Source organism: Nicotiana tomentosiformis, chromosome 3 (genome assembly GCF_000390325.3).
Source record: "Nicotiana tomentosiformis chromosome 3, ASM39032v3, whole genome shotgun sequence".
NCBI classification, from domain to species: domain Eukaryota; kingdom Viridiplantae; phylum Streptophyta; class Magnoliopsida; order Solanales; family Solanaceae; genus Nicotiana; species Nicotiana tomentosiformis.
In genome coordinates this window covers 144,727,116-144,746,567 of record NC_090814.1, presented here as the reverse complement: position 1 = coordinate 144,746,567, position 19,452 = coordinate 144,727,116, and the positions used below count along the sequence as shown (strand labels likewise).

At 41.4% G+C, this 19,452-nt stretch overlaps 1 non-coding gene across 1 annotated transcript; it reads left to right on the top strand.

Moving 5' to 3' along the window:
* The first annotated feature begins 270 nt into the window (after positions 1-270).
* LOC117277241 (small nucleolar RNA U3) lies at positions 271-481 on the top strand. Its single transcript, XR_004507513.1, has one exon. It is a non-coding gene; the product is annotated as a small nucleolar RNA U3 (small nucleolar RNA).
* The last annotated feature ends 18,971 nt before the right edge of the window (positions 482-19,452 follow it).

Sequence of the window (19,452 nt, the reverse complement as noted above, 5' to 3'; positions counted from 1 at the left end):
GGTTTGAGCCAAATTGAGCAAGGGCGGCCACTTCGCGATATTGTGCCAATTCCAGTTTTAATCTATCGCAGACTTGTTTCATAGTTTTCAACTGAGCGGCAGACCCTACGCGACTGACAGATAAGCCAACGTTAATGGGATACAAAGAATTAGTGAGAAGCTTTTTAAATGAAACTCAAACTCTGATTGAATTTCTATCAGCGGTAAATAGTGAGTTGTTCGATATCAAAGTTTTAGAGTTACTTGAACAGCATCTGTTCTATAGGCTCGTCGACCTTACTTGAACAACATTTGTTCTATAGGCTCGTACCACTGCTGTATCCTTGAGTTCTAAGGAGATAGGAAACCAAGTCTAAGTGGATGAAATGTGGCCATGAGCCAGACCGTGATTAGCATCTTTGGTGGCCCTTGAGCCTCTGAACAGTAGAGGATCGTTCTCAGACCCACGAGAGGTCTGGGGTGGTCGGCTCTCAGACAAAGTAAAGACAACAACTTATATGAGAAATTCCTTGGTTTTTCACCTCCGAATTTCCCGGGACAGTTAAGTTTTTTAAACCGAGACTTACACGGGCCTTTAGGTTAAAAAGTGAGGCTCGGATTTACTGTATCTTTTGACAAAGCAAAAAAGAAAGCAACCCCAACCATGGCTGCAAACACCAATTTGCTATACAAAAGCCATACCGGGCCGCCCCGCCATATTTTCTCAAGGCCATGATTGAGCATAGCCAGAAAGAAAGCAATCATCACAGCCCATTTATAGCATAAGTAGTAGCAGCATAAAGAGAAGAGAGGAATATAGGGGTGTGTTTTGATGACTGTTTATTTTTTTTCTTTTCTTGTATAATTCAAAGGGCTGTTGGGTATTTTTTGGTTACCAGAGGAGAATCACAGGCATAACAGAGAGGGACAACCACCCTTTACAAAAAACCCCAATCTCTCTGATGCCTCATTCTTCATTCTTTCTAGGCTATTCTCAGCTCATACTGAGCAAATATGGTGATACAGTAGGAGTGCCGGATGATTTATAACTTGCAGCAGAAAACCGCCCATCCGACATATCCCAACATTGAATCATCAAAAAGATTCTTTTTTTTCCCTTTCAAGCAAATGAGGCTCAAATGTGTGTTATGATAAGGCAAAAGAGAAGCCAGCCACGCCATGTCTGCAAAATACCGGTTGCATGTCAATGACAGGAAGTCTCAATCACAATTCACAGGCCATACCGGGTTACCTCGCCAAGATACGGGTCAGGTCATCTCAATGCCCGAATTGGTTAGCCTAGATATAGAAACATCATCATCATTGCCTCTTTATGTACCTTCTTTCCGCACCGAAAAACAACACACACCAGGAAAGACCAAGATGTGAGTGTATATAACTTGAATCCTTTTTGCTCTTTCTGCTTTTATCATAAACAAGGGCTGTTGGTTTTTATATAATGGAGGAAATCAACGGCAGAACAGCAAGGGCTCAGATTTGTTGTGTCTCTTACCATAGCATAAGAGAAGGCGACAGGTTTTGGCTTTGTTTTTGGCATTGCTAGTTGTTCAATTTATTGATCACTTTTTTGCCCAAAATACTCTTTATGTTCACTATTCTTTAGTGCGCCCATATTTTTGATCCTGAATAGTGAAAAAGTAATGCAGTATTCAATTTTGGCAATCTATGACTGTATTCATGGGGATTTTTCAAGGATTGCAGTTAGTTTGTTCTATTTTTATCTTATATTTTTTTAAACTTTTTGATAGAAGTTGATTATAAAATAGTATTCACTTCGTCTAGAATCTTCATTGTTCGCTTTATCAATCAATCCCAAAACTCTGTTTGGTTTCTTTTAGGTCTTTTAACAATGTATTGCAAGATGTATGTTAAGCTGTAAAAATCTAACATAAAATGATATTAATAATTTGAACATAAAAAGTAAACTTTCTCATATTCTGTTTCTAATAAGCTTATTTTATTGGCATTTAATTATTTTTTTAACCTTATTGTTGACAACTTGTTCATGAAGGAGCTTTACTGTGGTCATTATGAGAGGAAATTGACAGAAAGGGCATTTAGTTTTCAGTGATAGATATATGTGGTGATAGCTATTCAATTTGGTATCTATTAGATATGTGGATTTTAGATGGGCATATACATGACTTTAACGACCCTTAGATTTTCAATGGGCATATATCAGACTAGAATGGAGCATTTTTTTTCCCTTCACTGAAATTTTTGGTAAAGTAATTATGCACTGTGGCACCGAAGGGTGTGGCCTAGTGGTCAATAAAGTGGGTGAGAATCATGAGGTCTCAGGTTCAAATCCCAGCGGAGGCAAATACTAGGTGATTTTTTCCCATCTATCCAAGCCTTGGTGGATAGAGTTACCTGATAGTTATTGCTGGTGGGAGGTGGCAGGTATTTCGTGGAATTAGTCGAGGTGCGCGCAAGCTGGCCCGGACACCACGATTATCAAAAAAAAAATAAAAAATAAAAAAATTATACATTGTGCTTGCAAAAATTAAGTGATTGCAGAGATATTTTCGAGGCACGGGATTCTGAGTTCACGGCTTGAGCTTGTGCAGAGTCTCAAGACTTCAAGGGAAAATGATACTAGCCAAGGCGAAGGCGGAACTTGAAGAAATCTTATTTTGCTTTTATTTTTTTGTTTCATGAGTACAATTAGTTATGTTATGAATTATTAATAGAATTTTTCTATATTATTTTGTTTGAGAAATGCGTTTAATGTTGTCTCATCTAATGCTATTGGGTTGCTCGGCTAATACATTTGTGCAATATTGTTGCTGCTATTTTTAAAAAAAATGGAAAATACGATTTGTGGCGACTATGGTCGTCACTAAACATAGGCAATTGTGGCGATGAGAGTTGCCACTGAAGGTGTAAGTTTTAGTGGCGACTAATGTCGCCACTAATTGTACTTGGTCGCCACTAATTGTACTTGTCAGTAGCGACCTACCAACTTTTTAGCAAAAAATTGCTTACTTCCTGGGGCGAGTTAGTAGCCACAAATGTGTATTTATTGTGGCTACCTTGTGGAGTCATCACAAATAACATTCAGTTACGGGTTTACTTGCAACAACCTTAACGTCGCCGCTGAAAATTTAGTGGCTACTTTCAGATCTTTAGTGGCAACTTTGGTCGCTGCTACATGGCTACTTTCTTGTAGTGACATAACTCAAGTTGCTACACATATAACCCACTGGTAAGAGAAAATTCTCCACAGAAACAACATAGGGATCACACAACCTCAGGATACCCCGCAGGCGATCACCTCTCTAATTGCAGCCACAACTACTATATAGTCACTTAATCTTCCTGATTCTAAACTCGTCAACAAGGCATGGGAATTTAATTCGTTCCACAATTAAACAACATGAAAGATCTTTCAACACACTCATAATTCGAGACTATACATTGCATCAAGACAGAATCAAGGACCCAATAGCCCTTTTTACATCTCAAGCAAACTCTTTTCGTCACATTCAAACCATCTGAACACAGCCCGCAGTCACATCATACCCATTATATAGACATCCAACCACTCATCGAGCCACATGCTCCACTCATAGGGACACTACCAGGCATATAAGTCCAAAAGCACACGCTCACACAACTGAAATCACCGTGATCAAGGTACAGTCAAAACCCGGCCTCAAGTCTCTCAGACTGGCCTATCATCAGCACACAGAAAACACATCTCGCACCTCATCCACGAAATCACAAGCCATCGATGCACAGCTGATACCAAGCGCTCACATACACATGCGAGTGAGTGGAAGGAATTCAAGGAGTTACGCTTCAAGCTGAATCGATGCCACACGATAAGGAAAGAAAGATGGGAAGTTTATCCTAAATGCCATGTAGTCTCTCAAGATAGGTATGGACATCATCATACCGATCCGCAAGACTCTACTAAACATTTGCTCATGACTCGTAAAACCTATGAACCTAGCTCTAATACCAATTTGTCACGATCCAAAATTCAACTAGTCGTGATGGCACCTAACCCAACCCGCTAGGTAAGCCAATTAGCAACAATCTAATTCAAATGAGATTTACTGAGAGAAATAACGAAAATATAACTAAATTTTTATATAAAGAATTCCCAAGGACTAGTAGTACAAGTCATGAGCCACTAAGACTTATTATTTTTTTTTTACAAAACTGAATTGAAATAATTACCACATATGTTTGAAATGTAAATGAACAAAATCTAAATCTAATGCTACCGAGGACAAATGATAGCCATAACTGGAACGCAGGTACATCTTCAATATCAGCCCTCGCCGTACATAGCAGCAATCAACACAAAGATCTGCATGTAAGGTGCAGAAGTGTAGTATGAGTACAATCGACCCCGTGTACTCAATAAGTATCCTAACTAACCTCGGCAAGATAAATTAGGCAAGAACTATAGATGATACTCACTAACGCTAATGCAGTTCAATATTCCAATAAGTATAGAACATGTATATGATCAAATCAGGAACAATCTCAGGTAAAACCCCTCTTTTCTTTTTATGCTCACAATTCTTGGGTTTTAAAGTGTTCTGCTCAGTCAACAATCCAGCATATAAGGAAGATGTGCGAGTAAATCAGGTAATCAGTCAGGATTTGCATGTAAAGATGAAATGCAATAACCAAATATCAGCACGTTGCGGCGCGCAACCCGACCCAATAACAGTAACCAGCTCTCCCAGAGCTCACATCAACATCAACTGCATGGATAAGTTACGTGCTGCACGGATAACTCACGTGCTATTGTATCAATATCTGGATCCGCATGGACAACTCACGTGCTGCACAGACAACTCACGTACTGCACAGACAACTCACATGCTATAGTATTAATATGTGGATCCGCACGGACAACTCACGTACTGCACGGACAACTCACGTGCTGCACGGACAACTCATGTGCTGCACGAAGGTATCAATATCTAAATTCGCACGGACAACTCATGTGCTGCACAGACAACTCATGTGCTATAGTATCACAACCCGCCCGACGTGGTCATAGGCATATCAACACAATCCTCCCGGCGTGGTCACATGCATCCAGTCCAATCATATCACACAGAAGCAAGTACGCAAGAACACATGTATATGATAGATAAAATATCAGATTTCATGCTCCTGGACTGGTATAATTACATGCTGTGTAGGCATGTGCAATATGCGCTATCATAACTCAAATAGGTAATTTATCATAGAAATAGCAATTACCAAGTTTTATTAAGGGATTTAGCCAGTTTGTGACCTCAAACATGGCTCAAATAGTTCACAACAATGATACAAATATGAGACACATTGTAGCTTAAAGCTTAACAGTCAACTCTAGGCGTATCATAGCCTAAGCACTACCCCGAGCATGGATAAGTACCCCGGTGCTCGCACATGGGTTCAAACCCCATATATATGCGCACCTATAGCACGTAGTTGTCACAAATAATTCAGGCAACTAGTGCCTCAACCAAGTTTAGATAGAATTCTTACCTCAAACAAGCCAAGTCCAATACCGAGCAAGCAACACAATACTCTAGAAATTCCATCCAGTGTGTACCAACCTCTGAACGGCTCAAAACTAGCCAAAAGTAACTCAAATACATCAAATAATGCCTAAGGTAACAATTCTAAATGATAAAGGTCGAATCTTTAATCAAAACCCCAAAGTCAACCTAAAAGTCAAACCCGGGTCCACACCTCGAAACCCAACAAAACTCATAAAAATTCGATAATCCATTCAATTACGAGTCCAACCATACTAGTTTCACTCAAATCCGACTCCGAATCGATATTCAAAACTCAAAAATTCACTCTATGAAACTTTAGGTTAAAATCCCCACCCCCCCCCAATTTCTCTCATGAAACCCTCAATCAAATTCCAAAAACGAAGATAGATTCATGATATAAAATAAAAAATGAGTAGAGAACATTTATCCCAATTCGCATGGTAAAAATTGCCTAAAGAATCACTTTAATCCCAACTCCATAGCTCCAAATATGATAAAATGGTCGAAGCCCCCGAAATAGAGTACTTTATAATTACTGGGAAATCAATGAATCGCGATTGCGGAAATACCCTCATGATCGCGAAGAGGGAAAAGCACTGGCCCAAAAAATACTCTACGCGATTGCGAACAAAGCTTCGCTAACGCGAAGAACAAACAACACTGCCTCCAGTAATACACTACGTGATCGCAAATATACTCATGCGAACGCGAAGCACACAAGTGACCAAGCTTCGCGAACGCGTCCAATATTACGCGAACACGTTTAAGAAGCTTCAAACCCCAGCTCTCAGCTCAACCCTTATGTGAACGTGATATCCTGTGATGACCCAAAAGGTCATCTTATGATTTAGTACTTGAATCTACGCTCTTAAGCCTTAAAAATCTCATTTTTACCCTCCTCGATTTGCATGCGCAGTCCGAGCAGGTTTTCGGAAATCTTTTATGTTGAAAACTAATGAAAATAAGAATTTTTGCCTTAAAAGTTGATTTTAGTTGACTTCGATCAACATTTTTGGTAAACGGGACCGGATCCGTATTTTGAGGGTCCCGTGGGTCCATATCGAATTATGGGACATGGGCGTATGCCCGGAATCGAATTTGGAGGTCCCTAACTCAAGTTATGAATTTTTGATGAAAATTAAAAGTTTAAAAATTAATTATTTTTAAGAATTGATTGATCTTTGGCATTGTTAGTACCGGGTCCGTATTTTGGTTCCGGAGCCCTGTACAGGTTCATTATGATATCTAAGACATGTCTGTGAAATTTGGTGAAAAACGAAATTGATTTGACGTGATTCGGACGTCCAGTTGATAAAATAGTAATTTTAAAGTGTTCTTGAGAGTTTCATTTGATTTGGTGCTAAATTCGTAGTTCTAGGTGTTATTTTGGCGATTTGATCGCGCGAGCAAGTTCGTTTTGGACTTTGGAAATCAGTTTTTTTGCAGACTCTATGTTCTGGCATGTCCTTCTTCGCGTTCGAGAAGGTACTCTCGCGAACGCGAAGAGTAAACTGGGCAGCTGAAATTTTCTTCTTCGCGAACGCGAAGCGATGGGGGGAGTTATCCTTCGCGAACGCGACAAGCCCATCACGAACGCGTAATGTTAGGCACTGGAGAGGGGGAGTCAGCCTTTCTTCATCGCGAACGTGAGCAATATCTCACGAACACGAAGACCAAGGAAGGGTAGCCTACGCGAACGTGAGCACTGCCTCGCGAACGCGAAGGCTTGGCAGCCTATACTCTTCGCGAACACGATAGTTCTCTCGCGAACGCGATGAACACTGTCGCCCAACCCTTAACAGAATCCAAAAACGGGATTTTAGCCAAAATTCATTTTTCTCTAAAACAAAACGGTGAGAGGCGATTTTTCAAGAGCTATTTCTTCCCCAAATTGTTGGTAAGTGATTCTAAACTATTTTCTTTCAATTACCCATTATAGTTCTTGAATTTTCAACCTAAAATCTAGAGTTTTCATGATAGAATTAGGGGTTAGGGTAGAAACTAGGGATTTCGGGAATTTGGGGATTTAGACCTCAATTTGAGGTCGGATTCCAAAACTAATTACATATTCGAGCTCGGGGGTGAATGGGTAAAAGGATTTTGGTCCGAACCTCGGGTTTTGACCAAGCGACCCGGGGTTGATTTTTTGACTTTTTGGAGGAAAATTTAAAAAATTTAATTTATGCAATATAATTGATTCCTTTAGCAATATTTGATATTATTGAGTCATTTTTGAATAGATACGAGTGGTTTGGAGGTGAAGTCCAAAGGAAAAGCTGTGATTGAGAATTAAGTGGCCTTCGGAGTGAGGTAAGTGTTGTGTCTAACCCTGACTTGAGGAAATTAGGAACCTTAGATTACTTGCTAAGTGAAATTCATGTGAGCGGCGTATATGTGAGGTGACGAGTACTTATGCGCCGCCAATTTACCTATTTTCCATGTATCTCTGTTTTTCTTATATTGTCTCATTCCTATGCCAAATTACTACGTGTTATACTAGTATTGTTCAATTTATCGTTCTTATCATGTTTACGAATTTTCTGGTGATAATTGAGTTTTTATTTCAAAGTTGAGAATGATATTATTGAACCAAATGTTGAAGTAAGGTTTGTACTTATTATTCTATCTCCCTGTTATTATTTATGCATTGCATTATGGTAAGGGAGAGTGTTAATGCACGAAGGGTGATGCCGTGCCATATTGTGAGTGTTAATGCACGAAGGGTGATGCCGTGCCATATTGTGAGTGTTAATGCACGAAGGGTGATGCAGTTCCATATTGTGAGTGTTAATGCACAAAGGGTGATGCCGTTCCATATTGTGAGTGTTAATGCACGAAGGGTGATGCCGTGCCATGATATGAGAGTTAATGCACGAAGGGTGATGCCGTGCCGTTTCTATTAATTTTATGGTGAGATTGAGAGTAAAAGCACGAAGGGTGATGCCGTGTAGTTTTCCTTACTGTATTCACTATTCCTGTTGATTCATGGTATATTGACTGCTCTGGTGATCATTCTGTTGTAGTTCTTTATCTTGTTTTTCCCTCATGTTGTTCCCCTCCCGACATCTCCTGTTTAGTTCTTCATTTCTGTTATTTGCATATACACTGTTAGATTGTACATGTTGATTTGTAGGTGTCTTGCCTTAGCCTCGTCACTACTTCGTCGAGGATAGGTTGGACACTTACCAGTACATGGGGTCGGTTGTACTGATACTTCACTCTGCACTTTCTGTGCAGATTTTGATACCGGCTTGGGTTGATCGAGATTTTGCTATTGGTCCGCTGTTAGGAGACTTAAGGTAGATCTGTCGGCGTTTACAGACTTTGAAGTCCCCGTCTATCTTTTCTGTTATACTGTTTCTTTCATTCAGACAGTTGTATTTCTTTCTGACTATTATTTGTAGCAAATTCTAGAATGCTAGTGAATTGTGACTCCAAATCCAGGTGGTAGTAATTAATACAGTTTTATGATATTCCGCACTTATTATATTTCATTTGAGTTAATTATTGTTATTTACTGAATGGAAATAAGGATTTGGTTTAATGATTCTCTAACGTTGGCTTGCCTGGCAAGTGAATTGTTAGGCGCCATCACGGCCCCGTCGGTGGAAAATTTCGGGTCGTGACAGTTGGTATCAGAGCACTAGGTTGCCTAGGTCTCACGATTTATGAGCAAGCTTAGTAGAGTCTGGAGGATCGGTACGGAGACGTCTGTGCTTATCTTTTAGAGGCTATAAAGTTTATGAACATGTTTCACTTCTATTCTTCTCTGTCGTGCGATTTTGCTTTCTCAATACTGATTGAACTCTTCTATTCTTATTCTTTCGCAGATGGCGAGAACACATACCACTTCCTCAGCTGAGCAGCAGCCAGAGCCTCCAGTGGCAGCTCATACGCGGGGCAGAGGTCGAGGCCGTGCCAGAGGCCTAGGCAGGGGTAGGGCTCAACCTAGGGCCTGAGCAGCAGCCCCAACAATGGAGCTTCAAATAGAGATTGACGAGGAGGTTCCAGCCCAGGCTGTTCCTTACGGACCAGCTCAGGTTCTGGAGGGGTTCATTGCTACCCCAGTACTTCAGGACGCTTTGGTCCGTTTGGTGGGCCTTATGGAGAATGTGGCCCAGACTGACGCATTTCCCATAGCACCAGCAGTTTCTCAGGCTGGAGGAGGAGCCTAGACTCCTACCACTCCTGCTCCGGAGAAGATAGCTCCCAAGTATCAGGCTCTAGCAGCTCAGCCAGTCGGATTTGTTCAACCGGTTATTGCGGCGCAGGTTAGAGATGGGCCAGCTATGTCTTCTGAGGCTTTATGGAGATTGGATAGGTTTACCAAGCTCTTTCCTGTTCACTTCAGTGGTGCTCTTTCAGAGGATCCCCAGGAGTATCTTGACAGCTCTCACGAGGTTCTACGGAACATGGGTATAGTGGAGACCAATGGGGTCGATTTTGCTGCATTTCAGATGACTGGTTCCGCTAAGAAATGGTGGAGAGATTACTTGTTGAGTAGACCAGCTGGGTCGCCTGCTCTTACTTGGGACCAGTTCTCTCAGATCTTCATAGAGAAGTTTCTGCCTATCACATTGAGAGAGGAGCGTCGCCATCAGTTTGAGCATCTTAAGCAAAGCAGTATGACTGTTACTTTTGTGGATTTGGTCCGTCATGCCATTCTTCTGCTTTTCACTGTGTGAGAGAGAGAGAGAGAGAGAGAGAGAGAGAGAGAGAGAGAGAGAGAGAGAGAGAGAGAGAGAGAGAAAGGGTGAGGAGGTTTATTGATGGACTTGCTCAGCCTATCAGATTGCAGATGGCTAAGGAGACTGGGAGTGAGATTTCTTTTCAGGTGGCTGCTAATGTCGCCAGACGAGTCAAAATGGTTCTTACTCAGGGAGGTCACAGGTCTGATAAGAGGCCTCGTCATTCCGGTGAGTTCAGCGGTGCCTCATCTAGAGGCAGGAGTACTTTTGGTAGAGGCCATCCTTCCAGGCCGTTTCATTCAGTGCTCCAGGCATCCCACGGTGCCTCAGGTGGTCGTGGCCCTCAGATGTATTATTCCGACCAACTAGCCTACTGTGCACCACCAGCTCCTATTAGTGCACTCCACTCCAGAGTTATCAGGGTGGTTATTCAGGTCGACAGGGTCAGTTTCAGGGTCAGCAGTCATAGCAGCCGAGGTTATGTTATACTTTTGGTGATCCAAGGAACATTGCTAGATTTTGCCCTCGGGCAACGGGCATCTCACAACATCAGAGTTCTCGTGCCATGGTTCCGGCACCAGTTGCTGCACCACCTGCTCAGCCAGCCAGAGGCTGGGGTCAGGCAGCCAGAGGTTGGGGCCAGGCAGTTAGAGGTGGAGGTCAGGCCATTAGAGGTGGAGACCATCCAGTTAGAGGCCGTCCCAGGGACGTAGTTTAGGGTGGTGGGGCCCAGCCCCCGGTGTTATGCTTTCCCAGCCAGGCCTGAGGCTGAGTCATCTGACGCTGTTATCACAGGTACTATTTCAGTTTGTAGTAGAGATGCTTCAGTTCTATTTGATCCGGGATCTACTTACTCCTATGTGTCATCTTATTTTGCTTCCTATTTGGTTGTGCCCCATGATTCTTTGAGTGCTCCTGTGTATGTGTCCACACTAGTGAGAGATGCTATTGTTGTAGATCATGCTTATCATTCGTGTGTGGTCACCATTGGGAGTCTTGAGAAGTGTGTATATCTTCTACTTCTCGACATAGTTGATTTTGATATCATACTGGGTATGGATTGGCTGTCACCTTATCATGTTATATTAGATTGTCACGCCAAGACAGTGACCTTAGCCTTACAGGGGTTGCTTCGATTAGAGTGGAGAGAGAATCTTGGCCATTCTGCTAGCAGGGTTATCTCTTATGTGAAGGCTCGACATATGGTCGAGAAGGGGTATCTAGCTTATTTGGTTTATGTTCGCGATTCTAGTGTGAAGGTTCCTTCCATAGATTCGGTGTCGGTTGTTTGTGAGTTTCCAGAGATGTTTCGTGCAGACCTGCTGGGGATGCCATCCGACAGAGATATTGATTTCTACATTGATTTGGCTCCGGGCACTCAGCCTATCTCCTTTCCGCCATATCGCATGGCCCCGCCAGAGTTGAAAGAATTGAAGGAGCAGTTGCAAGATTTGCTTGATAAGGGCTTTATTAGACCTAGTGTCTCACCCTGGGGTGCACCTGTGTTGTTTGTGAAGAAGAAAGATGGATCGATGAGGATGTGTATAGATTATCGGCAGTTGAAAAAAGTCACCATCAAGAACAAATATCCATTACCGAGGATTGATGATTTATTTGATCAGCTTCAGGGTGCCAAGGTGTTTTCAAAGATTGATGTGAGATCGGGCTATCATCAGTTGAGGATTAGGGCATCCGATGTTCCTAAGACAGCTTTTCGGACTCGGTATGGGCATTATGAGTTTCTAGTGATTTCATTTGGGTTGACAAATTCCCCAGTAGCATCCATGGATTTGATGAACCGGGTGTTCAAACCCTACTTGGATTCTTTTGTGGTTGTGTTTATTGATGATATCTTGATCTACTCCCACAGTCAAGAGAAGCATGAGTAGCACCTTCAGATCATTCTACAGACTCTGAAAGACAGCCAGTTATATGCTAAGTTCTCAAAATACGAGTTTTGGTTGAGTTCAGTTGCTTTATTAGGTCACGTTGTATCGGCATAGGGTATTTAGGTGGATCCTAAGAAGATTGAAGCAGTCCAAAACTGGCCTAGACCCACATCAGCTATAGAGATCCGTAGTTTCCTGGGTTTGGCGGGATATTACCGTCGATTTGTGGAGGGGTTTTCATACATAGCAGCCTCGTTGACCAGATTGACCCAGAAGGGTGCCCCGTTCAGGTGGTCAGACGAGTGTGAAGCGAGCTTTCAGAAGCTCAAGACTGCTTTGACTACGACACCGGTATTGGTGTTATCCACAGGTTCAGGATCTTATACAGTATACTATGACGCATCCCGTATTGGTCTGGGTGCGGTATTGATGTAGGGTGGCAAGGTTATTGCATATGCTTCACGGCAGCTGAAGGTTCACGAGAAGAATTACCCTGTTCATGATCTAGAGCTGGCAGCCATTGTTCATGCGCTAAAGATTTGGAGGCACTATCTTTACGGCGTGCCATGTGAGGTATTCACCGATCATCAGAGCTTGCAGTATTTGTTCAAGTAGAAGGAACTCAATTTGAGGCAGAGGAGGTGGCTGGAGCTATTGAAAGACTATGATATCACCATATTGTATCATCCCAGGAAGGCCGACGTGGTGGCCGACGCTTTGAGTAGGAAGTCAGTAAGTATGGGTAGCCTTGCATATATTCCAGTTGGTGAGAGACCGCTTGCATTGGATGTTCAGGCCTTGGCTAACTAGTTCGTGAGGTTAGATGTTTCTGAGACCAACCATATTCTAGCTTGTACAGTTGCTCGGTCTTCTTTGTTTGAGCGCATCAGAGATCGGCAGGATGACGATCCTCATTTACTTATCCTTAGAGACACAGTGCGGCACGAGGGTGCCAAGAAGGTTACTATTGGAGATGACGGAGTTTTGAGGATGCAGTTTCGTATTTGTGTGCCTAATGTGGATGGACTTCGTGAGTTGATCCTCGAAGAGTCCCACAGTTCCCGGTATTCTATTCATCCGGGCGACGCCAAGATGTATCAGGACTTAAGGCAGCATTATTGGTGGAGGCGAATGAAGAAGGACATAGTTGCCTATGTAGCTCGATGCCTAAATTGCCAGCAGGTAAAGTGTGAGCATCAAATACCTGGTGGTTTACTTCAGAGGTTAGATATTCCTGAGTGGAAGTGGGAGCGTATCACTATGGACTTTGTTGTTGGACTCCCACGGACTCAGAGGAAGTTCGATGCAGTTTGGGTCATTGTGGACAGGCTGACTAAGTCAGCACATTTCATTCCTGTGGCAGTTACCTATTCCTCAGAGCGGTTGGCAGAGATTTACATTCGTGAGATCGTCCGTCTTCACGTGGTGCCCGCGTCTATCATTTCTGATCAAGGTACGCAGTTTACCTCGCACTTTTGGAGGGCAGTTTAACGTGAGTTGGGTACGCGGGTTGAGTTGATCACATCATTTCATCCTCAGATGGACGAGTAGTCCGAGCGTACTATTCAGATTTTGGAGGATATGCTCCGTGCCTATGTTATTGACTTTGGAGGTTCTTGGGATCAGTTTTTGCCGTTAGCGGAGTTTTCCTATAATAACAGCTACCAATCGAGCATTCAGATGGCTCCTTATGAGGCATTATATGGTAGACGGTGTAGGTTGCCAATTGGGTGGTTTGAGCCGAGGGAGGCTCGGTTATTGGGTATAGATTTAATTTAAGAGGCCTTGGGCAAGGTCAAGATTATACAGGATCGACTTTGTACAACTCAACCCAGGAAAAAGAGTTATGCCGACCGTAAAGTTCGTGATATTGCATTCATGGTTGGAGAAAGAATATTGCTTCGGGTATCGCCCATGAAAGGTGTTATGAGATTTGGGAAGAAGGGCAAGTTGAGCCCTAGGTATATCGGGCCATTTGAGATCCTCGAGAGAGTGGGGGAGGTGGCTTATAGACTTGCGTTGCCTCCATCGTTATCCTCAGTTCATCCGGTATTCTATGTGTGTATGCTCCGAAAATATCATGGTGACCCGTCCCACGTGTTAGATTTTAGCTCTGTCCAGTTGGACATGGATGTGACTTACGAGGAGGAGCCGGTGGCCATTCTAGACCGGCAGGTTCGTCAGTTGAGGTCAAAGAGTTACCCTTCAGTTCGAGTGTAGTGGAGAGGTCAGCCTATTGAGGTAGCTACTTGGGAGTTCGAGTCCTATATGCGGATTAGATATCCCCACCTTTTCACCAGCCCAGGTACTTTTCTATATCCGTTCGAGGACGAACAATTGTTTTAAAGGTGAAGATTGTGATGACCCAAAAGTTCATCTTATGATTTAGAACTCGAATCTGCGCTCTTAAGCCTTCAAAATCTCATTTGCACCCTCCTCGATTTGCGTGCGCAATCCGAACAAGTTTTCGGAAAGCTTTTATGTTGAAAACTAATGAAAATAAGAATTTTTGCCTTAAAAGTTAATTTTAGTTGACTTTGGTCAACATTTTTGGTAAACGGGACCAAATTCATATTTTGACGGTCCCGATGGGTCCGTATCAAATTATGGGACCTGGGCGTATGCCCGGAATCGAATTCGGAGGTCCCTAGCTCAAGTTATGAATTTTTGATAAAATTTAAAGGTCTAAAAATTAATTGTTTTTTAGAATTGATTGATGTTTGGCATTGTTAGTACCAGGTCCATATTTTGGTTCCGGATCTCGGTACAGGTTCATTATGATATGTAAGACCTGTGTGTGAAATTTGGTGAGAAACGGAGTTGATTTGACGTGATTCAGACGTCCAGTTGAGAAAATAGTAATTTTCAAGTGTTCTTGAGAGTCTCATTTGATTTGGTGCTAAATTCGTAGTTCTGGGTGTTATGTTGACTATTTGATCATGAGACCAAGTTCGTATGATGTTTTTAGACTTGTGTGCATGTTTGGTTTGGAGCCCCGAGGGCTCGGGTGAGATTCAGATAGGCCACTGGATGTTTTGGACTTTGGAAATCTAGTTTTTTTGCAAAGTCTGTGTTCTGGCATATCCTTCTTCGTGTTCGCGAAGGTACTCTCGCGAACGCGAAGAGTAAACTGGGCAACTGAAGTTTTCTTCTTCGCGAACACGAAGGCTTGGTCGCGAACGCGAGCAATATCTCGTGAACGCGAAGACCAGGGAAGGGTAGCCTACGCGAACGCGAGCACTGCCTCGCGAACGCGAAGGCCTGGCAGCCTATACTCTTCGCGAACGCGACAGTGCTCTCGCGAACGCGATGAACATTGTCGCCCAACCCTTAACAGAATCCAAAAACGGGATTTTAGCCAAAATTCATTTTTCTCTAAAACAAAACGGTGAGAGGCGATTTTTCAAGAGCCATTTCTTCCCCAAATTGTTGGTAAGTGATTCTAAACTATTATTTTTCAATTACCCATTACATTTCTTGAATTTTCAACCTAAAATCTAGAGTTTTCATGGTAGAATTAGGGGTTAGGGTAGAAACTAGGGATTTCGGGAATTTGGGGATATAGACCTCAATTTGAGGTCGGATTCCAAAACTAATTACATATTCGGGCTCGGGGGTGAATGGGTAAAAGGATTTTGGTCAGAACCTCGGGTTTTGACCAAGCGGGCCCGGGGTCGATTTTTTGACTTTTTGGAGAAAAATTTGGAAAATTTAATTTATGCAATATAATTGATTCCTTTAGCAATATTTGATATTATTGAGTCATTTTTGAATAGATACGAGTGGTTTTGAGGTGAATTCCAAAGGAAAATCTGTGATTGAGAATTAAGTGGCCTTCGGAGCGAGGTAAGTGTTGTGTCTAACCTTGACTTGAGGGGATTAGGAACTTTAGATTACTTGCTAAGTAAAATTCATGTGAGCGGCGTATATGTGAGGTGACGAGTACTTATGCGCCGCCAATTTACCTGTTTTCCATGTTTCTCTGTTTTTCTTATATTGTCTCATTCCTATGCCAAATTGCTACGTGTTATACTAGTGTTGTTCAATTTATCATTCTTATCATTTTTACAAATTTTCTGGTGATAATTGAGTTTTTATTTCAAAGTTGAGAATGATATTATGGAACCAAATGTTGAAGTAAGGTTTGTACTTGTTATTCTATCTCCATGTTGTTATTTATGTATTGCATTATGGTAAGGGAGAGTGTTAATGCACGAAGGGTGATGTCGTGCCATATTGTGAGTGTTAATGCATGAAGGGTGATGCCATGCCATATTGTGAGTGTTAATGCACGAAGGGTGATGTCGTGCCATATTGTGAGTGTTAATGCACGAAGGGTGATGCCGTGCTATATTGTAAGTGTTAATGCACGAAGGGTGATGCCGTGCCATGATATGAGAGTTAATTCACGAAGGGTGATGCCGTGCCGTTTCTATTAATTTTATGATGAGATTGAGAGTAAAAGTACGAAGGGTGATGTCGTGCATTTTTCCTTACTGTATTCACTATTCCTGTTGAGTCATGGTATATTGACTACTCCAGTGATCATTCTGTTGTAGTTCTTTATCTTGTATTCCCCTTAGTATGTTCCTCTCCCGACATTTCCTGTTTAGTTCTTCATTTTTGTTATTTGCATATACACTGTTAGATTGTACATGTTGATTTGTAGGTGCTTTGCCTTAGCCTCGTCACTACTTCGTCGAGGTTAGGCTCGACACTTACCAGTACATGAGGTCGGTTGTACTGATACTGCACTCTGCACTTTTTGTGTAGATTTTGATACCGGCTCGGGTTGATCGAGATTTTGCTATTGGTCCGCTGTTCGGAGACTCAAGGTAGATCTGTCGGCGTTCACAGACCTTGAAGTCCCCGTCTATCTTTTCTGTTCTACTGTTTCTTTCATTCAGACAGTTGTATTTCTTTCTCACTATTACTTGTAGCAAATTCTAGAATGCTAGTGAATTGTGACTCCAGATCCGGGTGGAAGTAATTAATATAGTTTTATGATATTCCGCACTTATTATATTTCATTTGAGTTAATTATTGTTATTTACTGAATGAAAATAAGGAATTGGTTTAATAATTCTCTAACGTTGGCTTGCCTGGCAAGTGAAATGTTAGGCGCCATCACGGTCCCGTCAGTGGAAAATTTCGGGTCGTGACATATCCACTACGCGAACACGTACAATCTTCAACACCAAATTACGCGATCGTATCTGTCCAATCGCGATCGCGAATAAGAAATAACCCAACTCCATATTTCCCTCTGCGCGATGACATCTCCTAATAACAACCCAACTCCATATTTCCCTCTGAGCGATCGCATCTCCTTATCCGCGATCGCGAAGAACAATCGAGGCACAAAAAACCAAAACACACCAGCAATGGAAACATGAAGAAAAATGATCTGAATCATGTCTGTGACTCACTAACAAGTCTCATAACATAATACCGACCTACTTGAGGCCTCAAATCACACATAACAATACTGAAATGACGAATCACACCTCAATTCGAACTTAAATAAATTTTGAACTTTCAACTTCCAAAACTCGCGCCGAAACATATTAAATCAACCTGGAATGAACTCAAATTTTGCACACAAGTCCCAAATGACATAACGAAGTTATTCCAATTCCTGGAACCACAATCTAAATCCGATATCCTCAAAGTTAACTCTCGGTCAAACTTATGAATATTCCAAACCTTCAAATTTTTAACTTTCGCCAGTTAGTGCCGAAATATTCTAGAAATATCAAGATGCAAATCCGGGCATACTCCTAAGTCCAAAATCATCATCCATACCTAACAGAACCATCAAACCTCTGTTCCGAGGTCAAATACTAAAAAGTCAAACTTGGTCAACTCTTCCAGCTTAAAGCTTCAAACATGAAATTCATTCTTCCAAACTAATTCTGAAGCACCTGAAAACCAAAATCGACGATACACAAAAGTTATAATACATCATACGAAGCTAATCAAGACTCCAAATAACTGAACGCAATGCTAGTGCTCAAAACGGCCGGTCGGTCGTTACATTGAGCTTCATATATATGACATATTGGAGTATGCATAGCATGTTTATGAGTTTTATTTGAAGTTCTAATGGGATATTGTATGAAACCTAAGGGTGAGTTTTGAAAAAGAAATTTTGGGCATAGAAGAAGATGAATAGTGATGAATTGATATAAATGGATATGTTTTGAGTTTTTAATAATGCTAATAGACTTGATAACTTAATTTATGAACGAATTGAATCGAGAATCACCATTTGGATAAGATACAATACTAGTTATTGAAATGAGTGTTCTTGAACCTAGGGTTTTCTTGGAGAAGACAATGAATAGTGACTTGATGATGTTGGTTAATTAATATAGTATCATTAATGACTCCAAATGAGTATTAAATAATAAGGATGGAATTCAGTAGACTAATGGGTGGACCTATTGAATAATTTTGGATGGTTGAAGACTTGTTGCCGAATTTGTGAAGCATAAATGGATATTTATGAATCTTTTCATATTTGTTTTGATGTAGTTGGGATATCTAATGGTAGATATTGAATTATGGGCGATATTTGGGTATTTTAATCAATTGGAGCATTGCAGCATTTTTGGAGCTTGAAGGTTGAGGTAAGTTGATTATGACTTACACTTCTTGAGGGATTCTCTCTAAAAGAATGTTTGAGTTAATACATGATATTATCTATAAATGTGCATCCGTACTCGTGGGGACAAGTGGGAAGGATGTCACCATGTATTTCTAAGTTTGTTGCTTTGAAGTGCCATGTAATCTTATATAAAAATCTTATTTTCAAAACTTGTTTGCAATATGACACTTAATAAAATGTTATAAGTTTTATTAAAACTTATGTGTTGATAAGAATATAAACTATTTGAGTGCTAAAGATATGTTTTCATGAAAAAGTATGTATTTTGAAATTTGAACAATGGAGTAGCACGTATCTTTAAAAGATTGATGTTACATTACTAAAAGCATTAACATGAACAAGGTTATTCATTTGATTTTCTTCAAATGGTTTGGATTGGCTATGAAAATCATGATTTAATAAAAATATATCATTTGAGGCTATTAGGCTATGAATCTATTTTTGATATTCAAATATTGTGGGAGTTACTAGTGGAGACCATCGAGATTGGTTCGAATATTGAGTTCGTTACCATGAAACTACTCGTGCCGGTGTAGAGACGCATTCCAAGGCTAAACCGAGGTTTGTGGGATAAAGTCCCCCATTGAGAGGGCAAATGATTATTACTTAAAGTAATGAGGTTAAGTCGACTCATAAGTCACTAGGGAAAGCCGCCCAGACAAGTGGGGTCAAATACTTGTTGCTGG